The sequence below is a fragment of the Saimiri boliviensis genome, chromosome 6 (assembly GCF_048565385.1).
Source record: "Saimiri boliviensis isolate mSaiBol1 chromosome 6, mSaiBol1.pri, whole genome shotgun sequence".
NCBI lineage: Eukaryota > Metazoa > Chordata > Mammalia > Primates > Cebidae > Saimiri > Saimiri boliviensis.
This window is the reverse complement of record NC_133454.1, coordinates 80,835,945-80,859,462: the sequence shown is the minus strand read 5'-3', so window position 1 is coordinate 80,859,462 and position 23,518 is coordinate 80,835,945. Positions and strand designations below refer to the sequence as shown.

Here is a 23,518-nt window from a genome sequence, read left to right as displayed (position 1 = left end):
TAAAGGGAAAAGTCACTGTAATATCATGGGGTTATGATGTTACATAATCCAGAGAGGAAGTATAGTTTGATCAGAGAAGGGACAAAAACCCTGATCCAGAGACACAGCAGAAACCAAAGCATTTTCTCTCCTAGTCTGTTACCGCTCTCTTCCCCAAATATTCCCTCTACTTTCTCCTATGCATCTGTTTCATTCTGTCTTCCTCTATAAACCAGCTTTCTTTTCTTCTCTGTGAAAGTGGATAAGTTGACAAGGTCTCAGTCAAGCCAGTTAGTGGAAAGGGACTGCTGTCTCCAGGTACTAGTTTCAAATTCTCAGGAGAAAGACTGCAACTGGGCCATCTTGCGTCAGTCATCGCCACCAGTTCTGTTCCCTATGGAGGGAGAGTTAATAAAGTGTAAACATGATTTCTATGTCTACCACTATAATTCAGAGGGACAGTTCTCAGAGGTGGGAGGTCACAGCCTAGCAGAGACCCCTAAATATGGCTCAAACAGCCATTGTAAACCACTTTGAGACTTTCTGCAATAAGAAAGAGTATAAGAAAACTGCAATGCTCAATGTGAATCACATCTGCATCTATCTGAGAATTTGGCCTTAGGATCATTATAATGTTAAGGATACAATAAGAAACTTTGCACAGAGTGCAAATAAGACCAGTATGAGCTGAGGGGGCAGGTAACATGAACATTTCACATTTCTAACACTCCTCAAACTCACTGGCCCCTGCAGAAGTCCTGTCTGAAGCCATTTCTGAATCTCACTTAGATAACACACCTGTATGTCAAATCCATATCAGAGGTGATTCTGGAAAATGTTAGTCATGATCCTTTCATGGCTCTTGGCCTCACTTGCCAGAACTGCTTTAGAAAATTGTTCAAAATGGAGAGCAATAATTTCATGCTAACAGACATTACGGTTCACCAGGGTTTAGCTCATGAATCTCATGATGCTCAACACTGCCACACAAATTTTAACAAATTTCAGTCACTGCAGCAGAGTCGGGATTGGACCGGCCTTCATTTGTCAGACTAACATACAGTAACTTAAAAATGAAGCTGGTAAGAGGCTGGCAAGATGGCCAAATAGGAACAACTCTGGTGCACAGCTTCCAGCAAGACTGACACAGAAGGCGGGTGATCTCCACATTTCCAACTGAGGTACCTTGGTCATTGCATTGGAACTCATTGAACAATGAGTGCATCCCAAGGAGGGCGAGCTGAAGCAGGGTGGTGCATTGCCTCACCTGGGAAGCACAAGGGGCTGGGGAACTCCCTCTCCTAGCCAAGGGAAGCCATTAGGGACTGTCCCCTGCACTATGATCCAGATACTTTGCTTTTCCCAAGGTCTTTACAACCCACAGACCAAGAGATTCCTTCTAGTGCCTACAACACCAGGGCCCTGGGTTTCTAGTACAAAACTGGGCAGCCATTTGGGAAGACACTGAGCTAGCTGCAGCAGTTTTTATTTTCATACCCCAGTGATGCCTGGAATACCAATGAGACAAAACTGTTCACTCCCCTGGAAATGGGGCTGAAGCCAGGAGACCAAGTGATCTGGCTCAGTGACTCCCACCCCCCAAAGACCAGCAAGCTAAGATCCACTGGCTTGAAATTCAGAAAAGAATTTTCTTTTAAAGAAAATTATTTAAATGTCTTTAAAAGAAAATTATATGCTTCATAAGCAAAGGAGAAATAAAATCCTTTGCAGACAAGCAAATACTGAGAGATTTTGTCACCACCAGGCCTGCCATACACGAGCTCCTGAAGGAAGCACTAAACTTGGAAAGGAACAACAGGTAGGAGCCACTGCATGAACACACCAAATTGAAAAATCCATCAATGCTATGAAGAAACTGCATCAACTAATGGGCAAAATATGCAGCTAGCATCATAATGGCAGGATCAAATTCACACATAACAATATTAACCTTAAATGTAAATGGGCTAAATGCCCCAATTAAAAGACACAGACTAGCAAACTGGATAAAGAGTTAAGACCCATTGGTGTACTGTATTTAGGAGACCCATCTCACATGCAAAGACACACATAGGCTCAAAATAAAGGGATGGAGGAAGATTTACCAAGCAAATGGAAAGAAAAATAAAAAAATTAAAAAGCAGGGGTTACAATCCTAGTATCTGATAAAACAGACTTTAAACCAAAAAAGATCAAAAGAGACAAAAAAGGACATTACAAAATGATAAAGGGATCAATGCCACAAGAAGAGCTAACTATCCTAAATGTACATACACCCAATACGGGAGCATCCAGATTCACAAAGCAAGTTCTTAGAGACCTATGAAGAGACTTAGATTCCCACACAATAATAGTGGGAGACTTTAACATCCCACTGTCAATGTGACACAGCTAAACAAAATGGAAAATTAACAAGGATATACGGGACTTGAACTCAGCTCTGGACCAAAAGTAGACCTAATAGACATTTACAGAACCGTCCACCACAAATCAACAAAATATACATTCTTCTCAGCACCACATTGCACCTGTTCTAAAATTGACCACATAATTGGAAGTAAAACACTCCTCAGCAAATGCAAAACAATGAAAATCATAACAGTCTCTCAGACCACAGTGCAATCAAGTTAGAACTCAGGATTAAGAAATTCACTCAAAACCACAGAACTACATGGAAACTGAACAACCTGCTTCTGAATGACTACTGGATAATCAATGAAATGAAGGCAGAAATAAAGTTGTTCTTTGAAACCAGTGAGAATGAAGACACAATGTACCAGAATCTCTGGAACACATTTAAAGCAGTTTGTAGAGGAAAATTTATAGCACTAAATGCCCAAAAGAGAAAACAAGAAAGATCTAAAATCAACACCCTAGCGTCACAAGTAAAAGAACTAGAAGAGCAAGAACAAACAAATTAAAGAGCTAGCAGAAGACAAGACATAACTAAGATAAAAGCAGAACTGAAGGAGATGGAGACATCAAAACCCTTCAAAAAAATCAATGAATCCAGGAGCTGGTTTTTTGAAAAGATCAGCAAAATAGATAGACTGCTAGCAAGATGAATAAAGAAGAAAAGAGAGAAGAATCAAATAGATGCAATAAAAAATGGGAAAGGGGATATCACCAATCCCATAGAAATACAAACTACTACCAGCTAAAACTACAAGCACCTTTATGCAAGTAAAACAGAAAATCTAGAAGAAATAGATAAATTCCTGGACACATATACCCTCCCAAGACTAAACCAGGAAGAAGTTGAATCCCTGAACACACTAATAACAAGGTCTGAAATTGAGGCAACAATTAATAGCCTACCAACCACAAAAAATCCAGGACCAGAAGGTTTCACAGCTGAATTCTACCACAGGTACAAAGAGGAGCTGGTATCATTCCCTCTGAAACTATTCCTAACAATAGAAAAACAGGGAATCCTCCATAACTCATTTTATGAGCCCAACATCATCCTGATACCAAAACCTGGCAGAGACACAACTAAAATTTCAGGCCAATATCCCTGATGAACATCTATGCAAAAATCCTCGATAAAATACTGGCAACTGAATCCAACGGCACATCAAAAAGCTTATCCACCATGAACAAGTCGGCTTCATCCCTGGGATGCAAGGCTGATTCAACATACACAAAGCAGTAAACATAATTCATCACATAAACAGAACCAAAGATAAAAACCACATGATTATCTCAAATAGATGCAGAAAAGGCCTTCAATAAAATTCAACAGTTCATTATGCTAAAAACTCTTAATAAACTAGATATCAATGGAACATATCTCAAAATAATAAGAGCTATTTATGACAAACGCATAGCCATTATTATACTGAATGGGCAAAAACTGGAAGCATTCCCTCTGAAAACTGGCACAAGACAAGGATGCCCTCTTTCATCACTCCTATTCAACACAGTACTGGAAGTTGTGGCCAGGGCAATCAGGCAAGAAAAAGAAATAAAGAGTATTCAATGAGGAAAAAAGGAAGTCAAATTGTCTCTATTTGCAGATTACATGATTGTATATTTAGAAGACTCCATCATTTCAGCCCAAACTCTCCTTAAACTGTTAAGCAACTTCAGCAAAGTCTCAGGATACAAAACCAAAGTGCAAAAATCACAAGCATTCCTATACACCAACAACAGACAAACAGAAAGCCAAATCATGAGTGAACAGCCATTTACAATACCATTTACAATAGTGACAAAGAGAATTAAATACCTAGGAATACAACTTACAAGGGACGTGAAGGACCTCTTCAAGAACTACAAACCACTGCTCAAGGAAATAAGAGAGGACACAAACAAATGGAAAAACATTCCATGTTCATGGTTAGGAGGAATCAATATCATAAAAATGGCCATAATGCCAAAGTAATTTATGGATTAAATGCTATCCCCATCAAGCTGCCATTGACTCTCTTCACAGAATTGGAAACCACCACCTTAAATTTCATACAGAAGCAAAAAAGACAGCCTGCATAGCTAAGACAATTCTAAGAAAAAAACAAAAGCTGGAGGCATCATGCTACCTGACTTCAAACTATACTACAAGGCTATAGTAACTAAAACAGCATGGTACTGGTACCAAAACAGATATACAGATCAATGAAACAGAACAGAGGCCTCAGAAATAAAAGCACACATCTCCAACATCTGATTTTTGACAAACCTGACAAAAACAAGCATTGAGGAAAGAATTCTCTATTTAATAAATGGTGGCGGAAAACTAGGTAGCCATATGCAGAAAGCTGAAACTGGATCCTTTCCCACACCTTATACAAAAATTTACTCAAGAAGGATTACAGGTTTAAATGTAACACCTAAAACCATAAACATCCTGAAGAAAACCTAGGCAATACCATTCAGAATATAGGCACGGGCAAGAACTTCATGAATAAAACACCAAAAGCAATGGCAACAAAACCCAAAACAGACAAATGGGATCTAATTAAACTAAAGAACTTCTGCACAGCAAAAGAAACTATCATTACAGTGAACAGGCAACGTACAGAATGGGAGAAAAATTTTGCAATGTAACCAACTGAAAAAGGGCTAATAGCCAAAATTTACAAAGAAGGTAAACACATTTACAAGGAAAACAACCCCATCCAAAGTGGGAGAAGGATATGAACAGACTCTTCTCAAAAGAAGATATTTATGCAGCCAACAAACATATGGAAAAAAGCTGATCATCACTGGTCATTAGAGAAATGCAAATCAAAACCACAATGAGATACCATCGCAGGCCAGTTAGAATAGCAATCATTAAAAAGTCAGGAGACAACAGATGCTGGAGAGGATGTGGAGAAATAGGAATGCTTTTACACTGTTGGTGGGAGTATAAATTAGTTCAACCACTGTGGGAGACAGTGTGGCAATTCCTTAAGGATCTAGAACTAGAAATACCATTTGACCCAGCAATCCCATTACTGGGTATATACCCAAAGGATTATACATCATTCTATTTTAAAGACAAATGCACACATATGTTTATTGCAGCACTGTTCGCAATAGCAAAGACTTGAAACCAATCCAAATGCCCAGCAATGGTAGACTGGATAAAGAAAATGTGGCACATATATACCATGGAAAACTGTGCAGCCATAAAAAAGGATGAGTTCATGTGCTTTGCAGAGACATGGATGAAGCCAGAAACCATCATTCCCAGCAAACTGACACAAGAACAGAAGCAAACACCACATGTTCTCACTCATAAGTGGGAGTTGAACAATTAGAACACATGGACACAGGGAGGGGAACATCACACACCAGGGCCTGGGGACTAGGGGAGGGATAGCATTAGGAGAAATTCCTAATGTAGATGATGAGGTGATGGATGCAGCAAACCACCATGGCACACGTATAACTATGTAACAAACTTGCATGTTCTGCACATGTACCCCAAAACTTAAAGCACCAAAAAAAAAAAAAAATGAAACTGGTAACATTAGCTGCAGCAGATAATCATCAGCAAGTAACTAATGTTATACAGCAAAAATAAAAATAGTTGTCAGGGCCGGGCATGGTGGCTCACGCCTATAATCCCAGCACTTCAGGATCTATGGCAGGCACATCACAAGGTGAGGAGTTCAAGACCAGTCTGGCCAATAGGGTAAAACTCTGTCTCTACTAAAAATAGAAAAATTAGTCAGGCATGGTGGTGTGTGCCTGTATTCTCAGCTACTTGGGAGGTTGAGGCAGAAGAATCGCTTGAAATCTGAAAGCAGAGGTTGCAGTGAACCAAGATCACACCACTGCACTCCAGCCTGGGTAACAGAAGTGAGACTTCATCTCAAAACAAAAAACAAAACAAAAAAAAAGTTGTCACTTTTTGAATATTTGCTAAGTGCCAGGAAATTACTTTTTTTAATCCTTATCATAACACCATAGAATATATGGTAAGTTTTTATTAACATTTTATTGGAGCATAATTTGCTTTTCTAGTGCACATAGCATAGTTGTTGGCCCCAGTGAATATTCACAAATGAAACACATGTAACCAGCCCTGAGATCAAGAAACAGAACTGACAAGCACTCTGAGGTCCATCTTTGGGTTCCCTTCCAGTTACCATGCCTATGCAAGGGTGACCATTGTCCTAATATCTAGCAGCAATTAGTTTTATACATTTGTTTTCTCTGCAAATGGATTAACAGGTACTGTTTTGGGTCTGGCCTTTTTCACTCAACATGTTGTTGTCTGAGATTCATTCACATTGTTGCATGAATGTAGACCATTTTTGCTTATTTCTCTACAGTATTCCATTATGTGAATAAGACAAAATTCATTCAGTCTACTGTTTTTGGACATATGGGTAATGTCCCATTTTATTTTTACTATTGCAAATAGTTCGTCCATGATCATTCTAGCATATATTGTTTGATGATTACTTCAGTACATTTCTCTTGGGTATATAACTAGAAATGAAATAGCTGGAGAATAAGACATGCATATGTTTAGCTTAGTAAATACTGACACTTTACCAAAATTAGTGCACAAATTTATATTTCCACCAGTAGTATAGGAGAGTTCACTTTGCCCCACATTCTCATCAGCCTCTGGAACTTTTTTCCTATGCAGCTTTTCCAATGAGTGTGCAGTGATACATCGTGACATTAATCTGCATTTCCTTGATGATTAATGAAGTCAAGTACCTTTTCACATGGTTGGCTTTATTTTATTTACTTATTTATTTTTCCACATGGATGTTCTCTTTGAGAAATGTTTGCTCAAGCCTTCTGCCCGTTTTTCTATTAGGTTGTCATTTTCTAATTTATAAGAGTTCTTCATATATTCTGGATAAAAGACATTTGTGGGATATATGTGTAGAAAATATTTTATTTTTGCATTACATTTTTACCCTCTTACTGATGTCTTGAAAAAACAAAGTTAAGTATAATTTGTCCATATATTTTTCTTTTTCTGGTTGGCAATTTTTGTGTCCTTTTAAATAAGGCTTTGCTAACTCAAGGATCATGAAGATGTTATCCTATGTATTCTTCTACTTTATTGTTTTATCTTTTACATTTAGAGCTGCTATGCATCTGTTTTTCATTTTGTGTTTGGTATGAAACAGGAAAAGTAGAGATATATTTTCCATATCATCAATGGAGCAACATTTAATAAACAAACTACATCTTCTTTCCCATGCACCACCTTAATCACAAATCAAGTAATGAGTCTATTTCTGGACTTTGTTTTGTACCACAGTTAAGTTTTTCTAAGACAATTCTATACTGTCTAAACCACTATCAATGTATAATGGGCCTTGTTAATCAGCTTATCAATTTTTGCAAAAAAATACTGCCAGAATTTTATTGGGACTATACAAAATCAATATATTAATTTGGGAAGAAATGATACCTTACAATATTGAGTTTCTAATTCACGAACATAATGTATCTTTTTCTTTATTGAAGTCATCTTTAATTTCTTCAACCTTCCTTTTCAGCATCCCTCTTAAAAGGACATATAAGAGATAAAGGACATATAAGACATAAAGGCCTTTATGCCCCACCCAGATAATCTAGGATCACCTCCCCAACACAAGATCTCTAATCACATCTGCTCTAGGGTAAATGCACCTAATAGCAATGATTTAAACATACCCTTAGAATGACCCTGTATGGCAGATGCACCTGAATGTTTGTGCTAGGGAATCCAGTAGTGGCCAACTTGGAGATCCATTCCTTATCTATGACAAACCCTGGCCAGTCCCGTGGAACATGGGCTGGTCTGTACAGGGGACTGAGGCCTTGAGTTTTTGGGTTAAATGAAGATTGCCAGGTGGAGGCCATTAAAGGAAGGCTGTTAAGTGAAAATACTGTATAAAGCACATGACGGAGCAACATTTAATAAACAAACTATGCCTTCTTTCCTATGCAATACCTCAATCACAAATCAGATAATTAGATATATGAGTCTATTTCTGAACTTTATTTTGTAACATTGGTAAGTTTTTTTCCTTCATGACAGTTAGAAAGGAAGTTGCAATTCTCCTGCCTGGGTCACCGCCACTAGGCCATGTGGTTATGCTGTCCAGCCCACCTCCACTGGACCATTTCTGTACATAAGGTGGGTCTCCTGCCCAGCCCACCGCCACTGGACTCTCTCCCCCATATGTGAGCCCCCAGTAAAACCCCATGTCTCTTTTGCTGGCTCTGGGTCTCTTCTTTGGCCTCATGAACCTGGTGCTTTCCCTACTGAGGCAAATAGAGAGTTTGGTGCATTTGCCAAGACGCTTTTTCCAAATAAGGTAACAGCTACAGGTTCCAGAGATTAGAACCTGATATCCTGATTGGGAGGTGGGGTTAGAGGTGTATTTTTCAGCCTACCATAGTTAGTAGATTATTTTCGATTTTCTAAGCACACAATCATAGCATCTGTAAATAACAGTTTCATTTCTCCAACATAGCTTTTTAAGCTACTCTTTATATACTGTATAAGCAAACTATGATTTGGGAAAGTTACTGTAATTTACATAAGATCCTAGTATCAGAGCTAGGATTTGAGCTCAGGTCTGGCAGATTCCAAAGTCTGAGTTCTTAACCACTACATTGCACTGCCTAATAGGAGTCTAAGCCCTATAATCAGCAAAAAGAAATATTAGCAATAGTTCTATGCAAAAGGCGTTCTAAGCAATTAGTTTCCTTCTGACAACTACCTATCTTCTTAGATGCAAGATATAACATTCAAGATTGCTTGAAATCTTTAGGATAAACATTCATACTACATAGTTTAAAATAAGATTCCAGAATAACAATTTTTTAAAAGACCTAGGTTTAAATCCCAGACCCCCTATACACTGCTAGTATCACCTTGAACAAATTACATAATTCATCAGAGGCTCAGTTTCCACATCTTTAAAACTGAGGGTTATTGGAACACTTAAATAAGAAAATGCATGTGCATTCACATAGTAAATGATCAATGAATAATTCTTACCTGCTATTGTGCTGTTATTGTATTTATATATTTATCAAAAACACATTTAATAGCAAAATGCAAAAACTAAGAAACAAACGAGACTATCTTAGCCTACGACAAACACCACAACAAATAATTGCCACCTGGGCTAATTAATGAGTAACATGGAGACCGGAGGAAACATTGTGGAAGTGAAGAACAGAGAGCAGGTGACTCACTGTGGGTAGGAATGGGGGTCAAGCAGCTTCCCAGAGAAGGTGACGCCTAAGCTAAAACTTGAACGGAAAGCAGAGAAGACAGGAAGAGTATTCTAGGCAAAAGGACCAGCACGTAGCACAGGGAGGCCTGAAATTACTCCTCCAGGAGAGGAACAAGACTGCCTTACCTGCCTCGGAAGAACCAGAGTTCAGGAACTGGAGGCCCAAAACATCGAAGTTCATTCAATTCAGCTGGGAGAATAAGATCAGAAAAAGTCACCAAGAGAAGATATCTGGCTTTAGAGCTCACAGCTTCAGAGCTGGACTGTTCTGCTTTCCTGGGGCTGCAAGAGCAAGCCAGCCTCAGTCACCGCAGCTGACCCCCCCGGGCTGCGAGCTGATGGCTGCCGAACCGGAAGTATAGCCGGAAGGGTACGGGGTGGCGGGAGACACGTCAAACGCGGAGCGCGTCAGGAGGAGCCAACTTGAGCAGTTCTTCAAATAAATGGGGCACACCAGGTTCTATGCGGGAGAGCACTGAGGTGTCAGGGCACATCCGGGGTGTTGTCAGGGATGTGGTGTCCAATACCAGGCACCACAGGCCGGCGGAGAGTAGATCAGCACCGTCGGACCTGAGGAACAGGAGTTCAACCAGGAGCACCGCGGAGGGGACCGACCGAGGCCCACGCGGCAGCAGCCTCTTGAGTTTCGTGAAGCTCATGGAAGACGGATTAGGCACTCCTGTTTTGCACCAGAAGGGAGCACTAAGTCTTCAGGTGGAAACTATGGAAAGGGAGATTTGGGCTGTCAACAGAAATACTTTGTTGATCATTAACAAATACTGATCCCAGCCTCGCGAAGCCTCTCGGAGCACCGCAGCTCGCAGGCACCGGGCTCACGCCCTTCCCACGGCTAATGCCTGAGAGGACGTGCAGCTCCACCCAAGGAGCAGGGAAGGAAGAGCCCAAGAGGGGATGGGCAGGGTTGTCAGCTAAACCTGCTCCTGCAAAAGTGGAGGCGAGGCCGAAAAGGCAGCAGGAAAGGGTACCTCTTCAGACAAAAACGTACAAACAAAAGGGAAAAGGGGAGCAAAGAGAAAACAGGCCGAGTGGCTAACCAAGAAAGTAAAGAACACTCACCTGCAGAAAATGGAGAAACTGCAATCTAGGAGAGCCCAGCCTCTGATGACGCCAGAGAGGAAGCAGCCGAGTCTGATTAATATCATGTACGCTGCCTTATTGGCGGTCCCTGTCTCCCCTCTTGTACAGTCCACAAGAGTATTTTTATCAACTATTTTGTAAATGCAAGGCTTTTAGTAGCTCCAGAAACATTTTTAAGGAGGAAACTCCACCTCATCTCATTTTTTTAAGTATATGCTTTTTAAGAGGTAAAGTCATTTGCTGGTTGTTTATTTTTTTGGCCAACCAGAAGACAGTGGGGGATACTGACTTATGGGAGGCTTGGACTGTCTTGGGTGTTAGCTTAACATTCCATAGATGGGTGGCTAGTTTTTATATACTATAATATAAAGCATACAAATAGCAACATGGAGTCACAGTCCTGCATTTCATGTCTTGGACATTTTAAATTACTTCTATTTCCACGTTGTTTTTTAGTAGAATTGTTTCCTAAAGAAAGCCAGCCCTTGAACATGGCTCTCCCTGTCAGAATTGTGTGCACGCTGTAGCATCTCTGGTCACAATCCTCTTTTCCTAATAACTTTGAATGTGCTGTGGAAGACTGAAAATTTGATTATGTGGTGTATACGCTATTCAGTTTTGAATTGGTGGGACATATGTAACAGTTTATCAATATGTGAAGACACTGGGATTCTGGTATTTGATAGCCTCTTAACGAAAATTTGCCTCCAATTTTTAAGCTGGAAAGTCACTTGAACAACTTAAAAAGGAATTACAATAATGGCTTTTTAGATTATCAGTATGTATGTTAAGAATTGTATACGAATTGAAATTGTGTATTGAGCCTCAATGCAACCAATAAAATCTCAATCATGAAAGAAAAAAATATTTGTGGAGTACCTAGTATGTGCCAGGCACTATTCTAGGCACTTTACAGCAATAGGAGTTATCCAGTCATTGAATGAGATGCCTTGAAAGGTAGTGAGCTCTCTGTCGCAAAAGATACTCAGGCAGAGGCAGGTCAATTTCTTAGTGGGATGTTGAGGGAGGAACAGAAGTCTGGAGTAAGAAATCGACCCAGGTGGTTTCCAATTGCTCTTCAGCCCTGTGATTCTATGACATCTGCTTTCTAAGGATTGGAAACACCTACATGAATTTCCTTTAGAGTTCCATGTTTAATATCTTGGGGGTGGGGGGCAAAGGAGAAAGGCAGACACCATCCTTTCACCCTGTGGTAAGGGGTAAATGTACGAAAGTGGAATGATTTTATCAAGGTAGCAGATGATAGGGTGGTGCAGAAGCAGGACTAGGGTCCAGGGTTTCTGCCTCTGTCTCTAACATTTGTTCCTTGTGTTACCCTCTGTGTCACGGTGCTGAAACCCACTGGCCTGCTGGGTAATGATCCTGAAAGGATCAGCACTCCAAGGATTACTAAGTAGAGTAGTGTCAGTCCCTAACCATGCTGTGGATCTACGGTTACAACCAGGGCGGCCCTCATGGGTAGTGGCCTCATACTGGGCTTCCTCCTCGGAAGGTTTAATGCTCTGTGGTTGCTATCTTGAAATTCTTAAGAATTGTATCTTTGAATTTGTGTTTCGTGAGGTCTAATGGGACAATGGGGCACTCACAGGGGCTTAGAGCCTCAGCTTACTTGTGGTCCTACCTCTTGCCACCTTCCCAGGATGGTTCTCAGTGGGGGCTGTGAAGCCTCTCTCTCTCCCCCAGGCCCCACCCCCAGCTGTAGCTGCTCTCCACCCCAGACAGGACTTAGGAGAGTCAGGGGACCAGCGCACACCCACAGAGTCTTGGCGGTGAGGCTCAGCAGCACTCCTACACACCTGCTGGATGGCTAGCTGGAGGCCCCATCTCCAGGGGATCTAGCCTCACCTACCCAATCCAGGTACCAAGCACATCCCAGCACACAGGTTCAAAAATCTTCCAGGGAACCCAGCTGCCATGGGTTGGAGGGGCAAAAGCCCATGGAAAGGAAAGACACCTGGTTTAATTTCTCCTGACCCACAGCCCCAGTTGCCTCTGGCTGCTTCGGGTAGGGTTCCTTGGCCAGCCCTCAAGCAGGAAGAGTGTGCATGCCTTTCTATCAAGCGGCAGAGGTCCAGGGCAACACACTCCCCTGCAAGAGTCCCCACACCTGGAGCCCTCCCTCAGCCAGCTACAGCTGGCAGCATGCCTTCCAGGGGGGTCCTCTGCAAAACAGGAGGTCCTCTCTCTTTTCTTCCCTTCCAGAGCCCGGCTTCAGTTTGCCTCTTCTGGACAGCTCAAGGCACCCTTTGGGGAGGGGCTGCAAAATGCAAATTGTATGCGTTCAATGATTCCACATGCACATTAAGTGCTTTCCTATTTGCATTTATATTTGCCTTGCACAGTGTAAAGATAAACTGTAAAGTTCATGCTAATAATTGAAAACTTTAATTTTTCTTAGAATGACATTAAATAACAAATGAAAAACACCATGACAAGCTGGGAGAGAGACTGCAGAAGAAAAGGAAAAAAAGCTTTATCCATAACAGCACTTTTTTTTTCCCCTGCTTTTTAACCTTGAGGCTCTACATTTTCATTTTGCACTGAGCCTCACAAATTATGTAGCCAGCTCTGCTTACAACTTGCTGCTTGCCTAAGCCAACCCATGTTCAAGGCAGGCAGTTGATCCTCAAACCAATGGCTGGAGCCCAGTCTCACAATAATGTTACTGTCTGTGAGTGCCCCATGGTGACTCACAGCTCAAGACTGTATATTTCTCACTTGTCTGAATACAAAGTAAAAGTGGCTATTCTTATAGAACAAAAACCCGGGGAAAATATGGAATTCAGCCCATCTATATGCACTGCTGCACCTGAGACACTCAGCGCACATAATAAATCTGTCTTTGGAAACTTGCTCCTTTGCAGTTTTGACATAGATAAATGACAAGTATTAAATCTTAAGGGAAAAGAACCAGCTGCTGTAGTTGTCGAATTACTGAGACAGAAGCCTCCAGGCCTGCTGATTTGAACTATCAGGCAGAGGCCTCCCGGAAAAGGGCACAGATGAGCTGGGAGAATGTCTCTGGCATTACCAACCCCGAGAAACTCATGGCCATACATCTCATATCTGAATGTGAACTTTGGAAGCATTACCATAACCTTGGACTTCAACCAGGAAGAGGACCTTTTGGGGGGGACACATGCCACGCTAAACCAGTGGTTCAGAACACGGGTTGCTTCAGAACGTGGAATTTTTCTTTAGACAGAATGGATACCTGGTGAAAGAGCAAGGACTAGCAATAGACGGATTTGTTCACTGTTACAGCACGATAGCAGTGGTAGGACTCAAGGGTGACAATAGATAATTCTAGAGTCACAGTTAAACATAGCTAGGAGATGATGTGTCCTTTCACCATGGTATATCTCTGCCCTAGAGTGGAGCTCTTTTGGGCGGGGGTGGAATCTTTGCTTTTAGATCCCCTGGTGCGCCCCTGCCCCCATACATTACCTGGCATGGAGTGGTGGCTCAGGCACTTTAAAAAAAATTAAATTTGGGCTGGGCGCGGTGGCTCAAGCCTGTAATCCCAGCACTTTGGGAGGCTGAGGTGGGTGGATCACGAGGTCAAGAGATCAAGATCATCCTGGTCAAAATGGTGAAACCCCGTCTCTACTAAAAATACAAAAAATTAGCTGGGCATAATGGTACGTGCCTGTAATCCCAGCTACTCAGGAGGCTGAGGCAGGATTGCCTGAACCCAGGAGGCGGAGGTTGCGGTGAGCTGAGATCGTGCCATTGCACTCGAGCCTGGGTAACAAGAGCGAAACTCCATCTCAAAAAAAAAAAAAAAAAAAATTAAATTTGGGTAAGTGTGGTGGCTCATGCCTGTCATCCCAGCACTTTGGAAGGCCAAGGCGGGTGGATCACAAAGTCAAGTGTTCAAGATCAGCCTGGCCAATATGGTGAAACCCTGTCTCTACTAAAAATATAAAAAATTAGCCAGGCACTATGGTGCATGCCTGTAGTCCCATTTACTCGGGAGGCTGAAGCAGGAGAATAGTCTGAGCTTTTCGGCAGTGAGCCGAGATCGCACCACTGCACTTCAGCCTGGGTAACAGAGTGATACTCCAACTGAAAAAAAAAAAAAAAAAAAAAAAAAAAAAAAATTCAATCAAACTCCTTCCTTCTTTAGCGAGCAAACCATGGCCAGAGCAGGTGTCCCCAAACTACGGCCCTCGGGCCGCATGAGGCCCCCTGAGGCCATTTATCCGGCCCCCCGCCGCACTTCAGGAAGGGGCACCTCTTTCATTGGTGGTTAAGAGGAGCACAGTATGTGGCGGCCCTCCAACGGTCTGAGGGACAGTGAACTGGCCCCCTGTGTAAAAAGTTTGGGGATGCCTGGCCCAGAGAATTTTGATGCTATCCTTAAAAATCACACAGCTAACAAATAGCAACACTGGGACCAGAACTGAGACCTCCTTACCCCAATGAGAGCTGATCTAGTCTATCATACTTGGAGAGAAAATTGGTGTCCTTTTCTTTGAAAATTATATAGTCCATGTGGAAAAGAAAGAATCTGATAGACTCTCAACAAGGAGCTGCTGCCAAAATGTTGGCAGAATGGAAATGAGGAAGAGGATGGGGTCCAGGCCGGGGCCCGGCCAGGCAAGGGAAGACCTCCAGTTGCTCAGACAAGGAAGCTGGCCTCTCAGTTCAGGGGGACCTGCTGTGGCCCCAACCAACACCCTAGGATGAGAGCTCTCTGCAGGAAGAGGACACGTAGTCACAACCTTGCTTACATGCTTCTTCTGAGGTGAGCACTCTTCTCCGATTTAGATGTGGATTAATTCATTTAATCCGCATAACAAGCCTGTTAGGAGGGCACTATCATTCATTCCACTTAACTGAAACTGAGGAAAATTTGCCAGTGAGAGAGAGAGTCAGCCTTCGAACCTGGGAGTCTGAACTCTTAGCTCCCGTTGCTCAGCCGCCTTTCTAGCCTGGGGAAGGGGAATGCACACCAGAAACATGAGAGTCCTTCAGAAGAGGGAACGTCTGACTCCTCAGTGGCAGCAGGAAAGCAACACCTGCTGTTGGGAAAGCCACTCATGGGAGCGCCTCCCACCCCCACCCACAACTCCTTCTGCTGCCCCCCACCACCCCCGCTCTGTTCCCAGACTTCTCCTTTCCCTGGAGCCACTGCCCAAACTCATCAGCCTCAAAGCTGGGTGTAGATCCTTGCATACACCTCATTCCACTGTCCCTCCAATGGAAAAGAGGCAGCATGGTGTGCTCACAGATCCCACGGCCCCTGGGCTCGGCTTCTCCCACTTACTGGCTGTGAACTTGAAGATCTCACTTAACACCCCCAGGCCTCAATCTCTTCATTCATAAACTGGATACCAGCAATGCTTCACAGGTGGCTGTACCGAGTTATCATGCAGGAAAGCATGTTGCAAATTGTTCAGTGTTAGCCAACATTCACTCCCTTTCTGTTTATTTATAACTAGGACCAACTACTTGAGAGCTTGAGAGCGTGGACTTTGGACCCAGACAGATAGTAAGTTACTGAATCTTTCTCAATTTCAGTCTCCACATCTGTCAAATGGGCATACTGTGGTGGTACCAGCTATAGGGATGATGGAAGGCATATGCAAGATGATGCATAAAAATTAATAGTAAAAAGTTTATATGCCTTTAAATAAGTTAATATATAAGATCACTGATAATCACCTGGCATATATTGGTATTATTATTCATTTTTTTCAAACTATGGAGAAAAAGACAATGCCTTGTAAAGTACTTAGCTTTGTTTCTAGCACATGGTTTGTGCTCAATAAACACAGGCTACTAAGGTAATGTTATCACTGGTGTTATTATTATCAGTAATACTATTAACATAGAGGGGCTAGTGATTCCTATGCACGTCAGGGCTGAGCAGCACTGCCTTGGGACTCAGCAGGACTCTGCCTTTCTCAGACTGGACTCTATCCTCAATTCCCAATTGTCTCAAACCTTGCAGGGCTCATTTCATGAACCTGCACTCTAAGCCGTTGTACAAGACCCTGCGTTCAGAAGCGGCTGTGCTCAAAAAGCCTCCATGCTTGGTTTAATACTATCACTGTCTTGAAATTCTTATTTCTCAATAAGAGGCCCCACATTTTTGTTTTGCACTGAGCCTGGCAAATTACGGAGCCAGACCTGCTGCCTGCTACCCTGGGACCCTCTAGTACTGGTGCCTAGAATCTACCTGGTTCCTGCCCCCTTCCCTCCCTAAGCCCGATTCCTTCCTGTGTCCTGAACACCGTATTTCTCATGCACACAGATACCATGTTGGTCCTGACTGCAGCCCTGGAAAACTTGTGAACTGAGGTACAATTTAGTAGTCAGACCACAGGGATTTGTCCTCCCAGCAGCCAGGCTTGCTAGAACCGTACCTGAATTGCCATATCTTTTCTTTTCTTATAGGCATCACCTTCTTAGCATTTAAGTGTGCTGGAACTATGCACACTATTTTTAACTTGCCTCATCCCATTAAATTCTTCCTATAGCTGATAAGGTATATATAATTTTTCTTGTTTTACAGAGAAGGAAACTCAAAAAGTTTAAAGAGCATGCCTAAAATGAAGTAACAGATCAGAAGTCAAGCCAGAACATAAACACATGTGTGTTCAAATCAACAGCCCTTGGACTGTACCGCCTCCTTGCACTCAGTGGTCCTTTTCTAGGTCTAAACTCAGTTCCCTGGCCCCCAGCCCCCCTACCTACTCAGGGACTGAGATCTCTGCACACTGTCCTCCCCACACCCTTTCTCTGGAGGTCCCCACTCTCCCAGTGTTGATGTAGGAGACATTCCACCAGAAGCACACAAAGGGTCTATATATTAGGTCCTTGCGACTGTGTGACAAAGAAGCCACAAATTTTGTGTCTTAAAACAAGAGAAGTGTATTCTTTTACAGTTTCGGAGCCCAAAGTCTGAAATCAGTATCACTGTACTAAAATTAAGGTGTTGGCAGGGTCTCGCTCTTCCCTGGAGTCTCCTCTTCCAGCTTCTAACAGCTGCTGGCATTCCTTGGCTTGTGGCCATATCACTCCCATCTTTAAAGTGTGCATCTTTGTGTCTCTCTCTGTTCCATCATCCTGTGGCCTTCTCTATGTGTCAAATTTCCTCCTGTCCCCTTCCTGTAAGGATCATGTGATTGCTCTCCGGCCCACCTGGGTAATCCACCTCATCTCTCCACGTCAGGATTCTCTATCACATCTGCAAAGGTCCTTCTTAGCCATATAAAGCAACAATCATGGGTTCTAGGGATTAGGACATGAATATCTTTTGGGAGAGGGGGGCACTTTTACAGCCTACCAAAGTGAGCAGATGTGCTAATAGTTGGGAGAATTGGACCAAAAAAGAAAGGAGTTCTCAGCCCTGCCAGAGGCATTCCTGAGCAGCCTCCACGAAGCACAGCCCTCCCAAGAGAACTGGCTCCTCTAAACTCAGTCTGATCCTCGGAGAGAGGGAAAGTTTGAGAAGGAGGCGGGGAATCCCTGGGGAAGGCCCTAAGGGCTAAAGAGCCAGAGACAGGATCTTCTAAGGAGAGCAGAATCAAAAGTTAAGCTGCCCTCAGGAGTTTCTGTATTACTTTCTCACATGCTTTTTCCAACTTTGCAGATAAAATATGTGTAAAAACCATTGAATCTATTAAGAATTCTGCTCTGGGACCATTGTATTTTCAAATAGTGGCTAATAAACCCTCTTCCTCCCATTCCCCTTTGAGGCTATTATTCTTTTTCTCCTGTTACTACTCAGCTGGAAACCTTCTGTTTCTGCTTCCCTTCCTTATGCCTAGATTATCCCTCATCCTTCCATGTTGGGAAAATCACTCCCAGCCCAGGAAACCCTGAGGGGCAGCATTCAGTCAAGCTCAAAAGCTAGAAAGTACAGTAACTATTTCCTGAAAGAAGAGGAGCAAGCATGACGAGAAAACAGATGCTCTTGGAAAGGGCAAAACCCCTCAGGAAAAGCCTCAGCTCATACCGGAATCTGCAGGAGGAGGCTCCCCTGATCAGCTGCACCTGGACAGTGCCCCAGTTAGCTGGGGGCAAGGGCGAGGGCGAGGGGAAGAGGTGGTTAAACTCAGGGCCTTTGATGTATCACAAAAGGAGACACTGAGAAGAACTGAGGCAAATGATGGAGTGAACTTGTGAATTATTTTACATATGCTCATATATCCAGAATCCAGTGTGATGCTGTGGCAGGTGAGAGGTAAGGATTTAACCACAAGTCCCTCCACATTGCACATGGGTACAGCCTTACATCAGGAGCGGCTGGGGCAGGGTCTCATCTAACATTACCCAGCTCTGCTGTTGGTGCCTTCCCATTTGTTTTACCTTCTTTTCTAGGCTGGGCTAACCTGGCCTTTCACATCCTGGTACCAGGGTGGACATACAGGAAGTATGTCCACCCTACTTCCTGTATGTCCACCCTACTTCCTGTATGTCCACCATACTTCCTGTATGTCCACCCTACTTCCTGTATGTCCACCATACTTCCTGTATGTCCACCTTATTTCTGTCTTCAAAGAGCAGACTTTGTCAGCTAAGCTCCTGTTGTTCACACTAAGCCTGACCCTATTAGCTACTGCACTAGTTTGTGCAGGACTTTTACCTTTTTCTTGATTAGAATGTGTGTATATCAGTCAGAGTTGGACCAGAGAAGCTGAACTAGTAGGAGAGAGAGAGAGAGAGAGAGAGAGAGAGAGAGAGAGAGATTAAGGGGCCTTTTACAGGTAACTGACCTATGCATTGTGGGAGCTGGTTAAATAGTCCAGGTACCTCACAGACGCAAGCTGGGACCTCACAAGGACAGGATGGAACCCGCTATTCTTGTTGCCTCTGATCTTGGTGAAGAAGAAATCCTGCAGAGAGCAGACCCAGAAACTAAACACTCACTAAACACTCACACCTGGCCCAGCTTTGCTTCACACTAAGGAGGTGAGTCAGCAAGTTAACCACCGTGTGCATGTGCTACATGATGGCTACTGCCTCCCTCCCTTTTGTCCCCAAAAAATCTTTAGAGGATCTCCTAGGAGACACACCTCAACCAGAAACACATGCAGAGGGAATCCTTGCATGTCAGCAAGCCAAATTGACACATGACAAAGCCTGCACAGTGCCTTAGGTCAAACATCCCAGGAAACCGACTATGAGATGGATATGTACATGCAGGTGGTTTACTGGGCTGTGTTTTGGGGAGTGAAGGGAGCAGGGTGGGGCAGAGGGAGCAGGTGAGCTGAGGGCCAGTTGCAACAGGAACTGATTCTGCTTGGACCTGGGATGGCTTTCAGAGTTGTCTGAAATGAAGGCAAAGCTGCTTCGGGAAAGAGTGTATTATCTTGGGAGATAGAGGGCAATTTCTAAAGGAGTCTCAGCTGTGAGCTGAGAGACCACTACTCCCAGCTGCTGGAGGAATGAGTGCCTCAGTCCAAAGGGGCGATCTGGACGTATATCACAGTATCCATTACAACCTGCTTCACAAAATGCCCTTACCTGTGATGACTGTGGAAATTCTATGCTGGAAGAGGGGTTTTTAGGTGGGCAGAAGGTGAATGATTCTCCCTGTTACTTGAGGTTCACTGTATTTAGGGGCTTTTACCTAGTCCTCTATTTCTAAATTTTTCCCAGCTACAACGGCTGGAGTAGAAACTTTTTACAGCTTCCCTGATACTTTTCTGTTCCCCTGCTTCATGGCTGCTACATAGGATTACATGGATGTTCCTCCCTACTCAGGCCTGCCTCAGAGAATTGAGTTTGGGGAACGTGGAATTCTAGGAAGGGGTATAAATTTTCTGAATTTCCTGGAAAGTGAGCTTGGAAAGCCGGGGCTGAGGCGTCACCTTCAGAAAGGCTGCCTAAGAACCTCATTCCCTTTGGTCTGCTCGGGGGAGAGGTGTGTCTGGCTCCACCCTCTAAATCACTTTTTTTTAGTAAGAGTGCAGCATCCATAAGTGACAGAAAAGACCAGGTTGCCATTTTCTCATTTCCCACAGCCATCAAACCTCTTACACATCACTATTCTTAAATATCCTCAAAGTAAAATTATCCTTAGAATTTGAGAGTCACACATACATAAAAGTGTGGACAAGTACAGAAAATAAGTCCATCCTCCCGATGTCTTGTATCACAGTGAATGGCACCAGTTTCCATCTAGTTGTGCAACTCAGAATCCAAGGAGTCTCCTCAGCACCTTCCTCCTGCAGCCCCCATATTACCAAAGAATGTCAATCCTAACTCTTAAAGAACTCCCCAGTTCTCCCTCCCGTTTCTCTCCTTCTCCACTGCTGCCTCCCCACCCTCAGGTCGCCATTGCCCCTCCTCTGGGCCCCTATAGTGGCCTCTAAATTTGTCTGCTGGCATCTTCTCCTACCCCCTTCCAATCTGTTCACCATTCCACAAATAGAACAGAATGGTCTTTTAAAATTACAATTCTCTTTATGTATTTTCTGTCCTTAAATTCCTTCTGTGTCTTCCTACCTATTGTACTCAGAATAAAAACTCAAATTTTAATGTAGTCCACAAGCCGCAACAAGGCTCTTCAAGGCCCTGCAAGGCCCCAGGCCTCATGCTGCCCCTGGCTACCCCTCGCTTGCTGGGTTCCACCTGTCTGGGCTACTTTCAGTGCCTTCTCTGAGCCTCCCTTCTGTCATGTTTGCACATTTGCCTACTTAACATCTGCTGTGGTTTCATGGTTACTCATGCAGACTCTGCAGTCAGATTGACAGGCTTTGAATCTCCAGCTGTATATTCCCCCCTCTTTTTTTTTTTTAACCGTGTAGTCTTAGACAATCGGCAAAAGCTAACAGTATCTCAGTCTCCTCATTTGTGAAATGGAGGCAATAACAGAACCTTTAGCTAGAGGAGTAAATGACTCAGCATTCACAGAGCACTTAGTGTGTGTTCAAAAATATTAGTTATGGTCATAACTCATCCTTCAGTTCTCTGTCCAAGCACTGTTCCTCAGGGAGGTCATCCTGGCAGGTCTTCTCTGAACCAGGTCCGGGACACCCCATGTGCTCTCACGGCTTCCTGCCCCTTCCTTTCACAGCAAATAGCACAGTGTGGCTCTGTCTGTCCTCAGCAATAAGCCTGTTTGCTCTCCAGTACATCCCCAGAGCCTGCTCCGTTTCTCAAAATAAACATTCCCTTCTCTGGTGCAGTTGGGAGGGTATGGATACAGGGTATGGCACATGCTTTCTGTCACCATATATGGAGATAAAAAGTTGGAAGGCAGCAGAAGACATCTGAGATGCGTCCTGGGGAGGCCTCCTTGTGGCTGACAAATGCTGTAAGAATGAACTGCCCAGTTCTAGTGAGCCCTGGGAGAGGCATTAAATCAGCCCCAGGAATGTCCCCTAGATTGCTATGCAAATCCATCTGGTGCCTCCTCACTCAGCCTGCAGACTTCAGAGCAGGACCCCAGCATTGTATCAGTGTTCCCCTCGTGTTGGGCAGCCCTTGCCCACCTACAGTAACTCCCAGCCTTATGAAGACATACCTGGCACATCCAGCCTGGCTATGGAGTTGTGTGGTTTTGATTTCCATGTCTCTGTTACAGAGCACATCCACCAAGCATCAATACTCCTCTGCATATGAACCAGAGAAGGGCTACAGTGATGCCTCTGTCATACATTGGGAGGGCTGAATTCAAGTCACAGCCTTGCCATTAATTCTCTGTGTGACCTTTACTGGTCATTTCAACTCCATGATTCATTTTACTTCTTTGTAAAATGAAACATGGAGACAGATGATTCAGCTCCAGCAAACTGAGTACTAGACTGCCTCTCAGTTCTCAGTAACATGGGATCCTACTCAGCACACACATGGGATCATACTAAGGGTGAACCCCTCACCCAAGCTGGTTCTACAGCCACAGAGACAGTTCTGTGATGTTGAGTATCATAGCTATAGGTTAGGAGAAGCCAGGGCCAGACTAGTGCCCATACCAGGCAGAACCTCATAGTAGCTGAGTTTGGGAAGGTTAACTACAAGCTCTAGAGAAGAAACTGGTCTACCAAGAGAAGGCTGGGGCAGAGGCAGGCACATGGCACCAGATAAAGAGAAAGAAGTCACCTTGATGACCTTCAGTGTCTGTGAAGCAATTATAATTCCCCCAATTGGGTGCCTAGAAATTCCCCTCCATCTCTTCACTTAAGGGGAGTTTAGATGGTTTCTATTCTTGGTAATCAAATGATTGCTGACTAAGGCATCTTCTCATATTGGATGTCAATTCAACAAAACCTCAACCAGTAAGAGTGCCCCGATTATGACAGCTTTAACCTTCCCAAAGACCTCCATCTTCACTTACGTTATTTTAAAGCCCAACAGCCCAAGAAAAATGATTCTGTAGGAAGGGTTTTCATTGTGCAAAATGAGGAAACCAAGACCCAGAGGGGAAAACAGACTCACTCAAGGTCAATTAGTGAGTTATTGACAGTCAAGGTGAAAGCAGAGCTCTGGCCACTCATTGGAGAGAACATCTGCTGTGCATCAGGGCCTCCTCTTTATCCTGGGCTCACTCTTCCCCAGGCCAGGGCTGTTACAAAGTCAGGGCTGTCTGCAGACTTCTGTATGGAATAGTATTTGTCTGTGGTCTCTTTTGTATTCTGGAAAGTAATAAGATGGAGACCACACGGATGCTGGAGTTGGGAGTGTAGACCTGGGCACCATGCCACATGCAAGGCAAAGTTTTGCAGACACCAAACTACTGAACAAGACAATAGCCACACAGGCCAGGG

General features: G+C 43.5%; 1 long non-coding RNA gene and 1 pseudogene across 2 annotated transcripts in view; one reads left to right on the top strand and one right to left on the bottom strand.

Annotated features, from left to right (window-relative positions):
- Positions 1-23,518, bottom strand: part of LOC104652192 (uncharacterized) — a 389,537-nt gene that overhangs the window by 75,924 nt on the left and 290,095 nt on the right. The window lies entirely within an intron of this gene.
- Positions 10,528-10,831, top strand: LOC101054094 (non-histone chromosomal protein HMG-14 pseudogene; annotated as a pseudogene).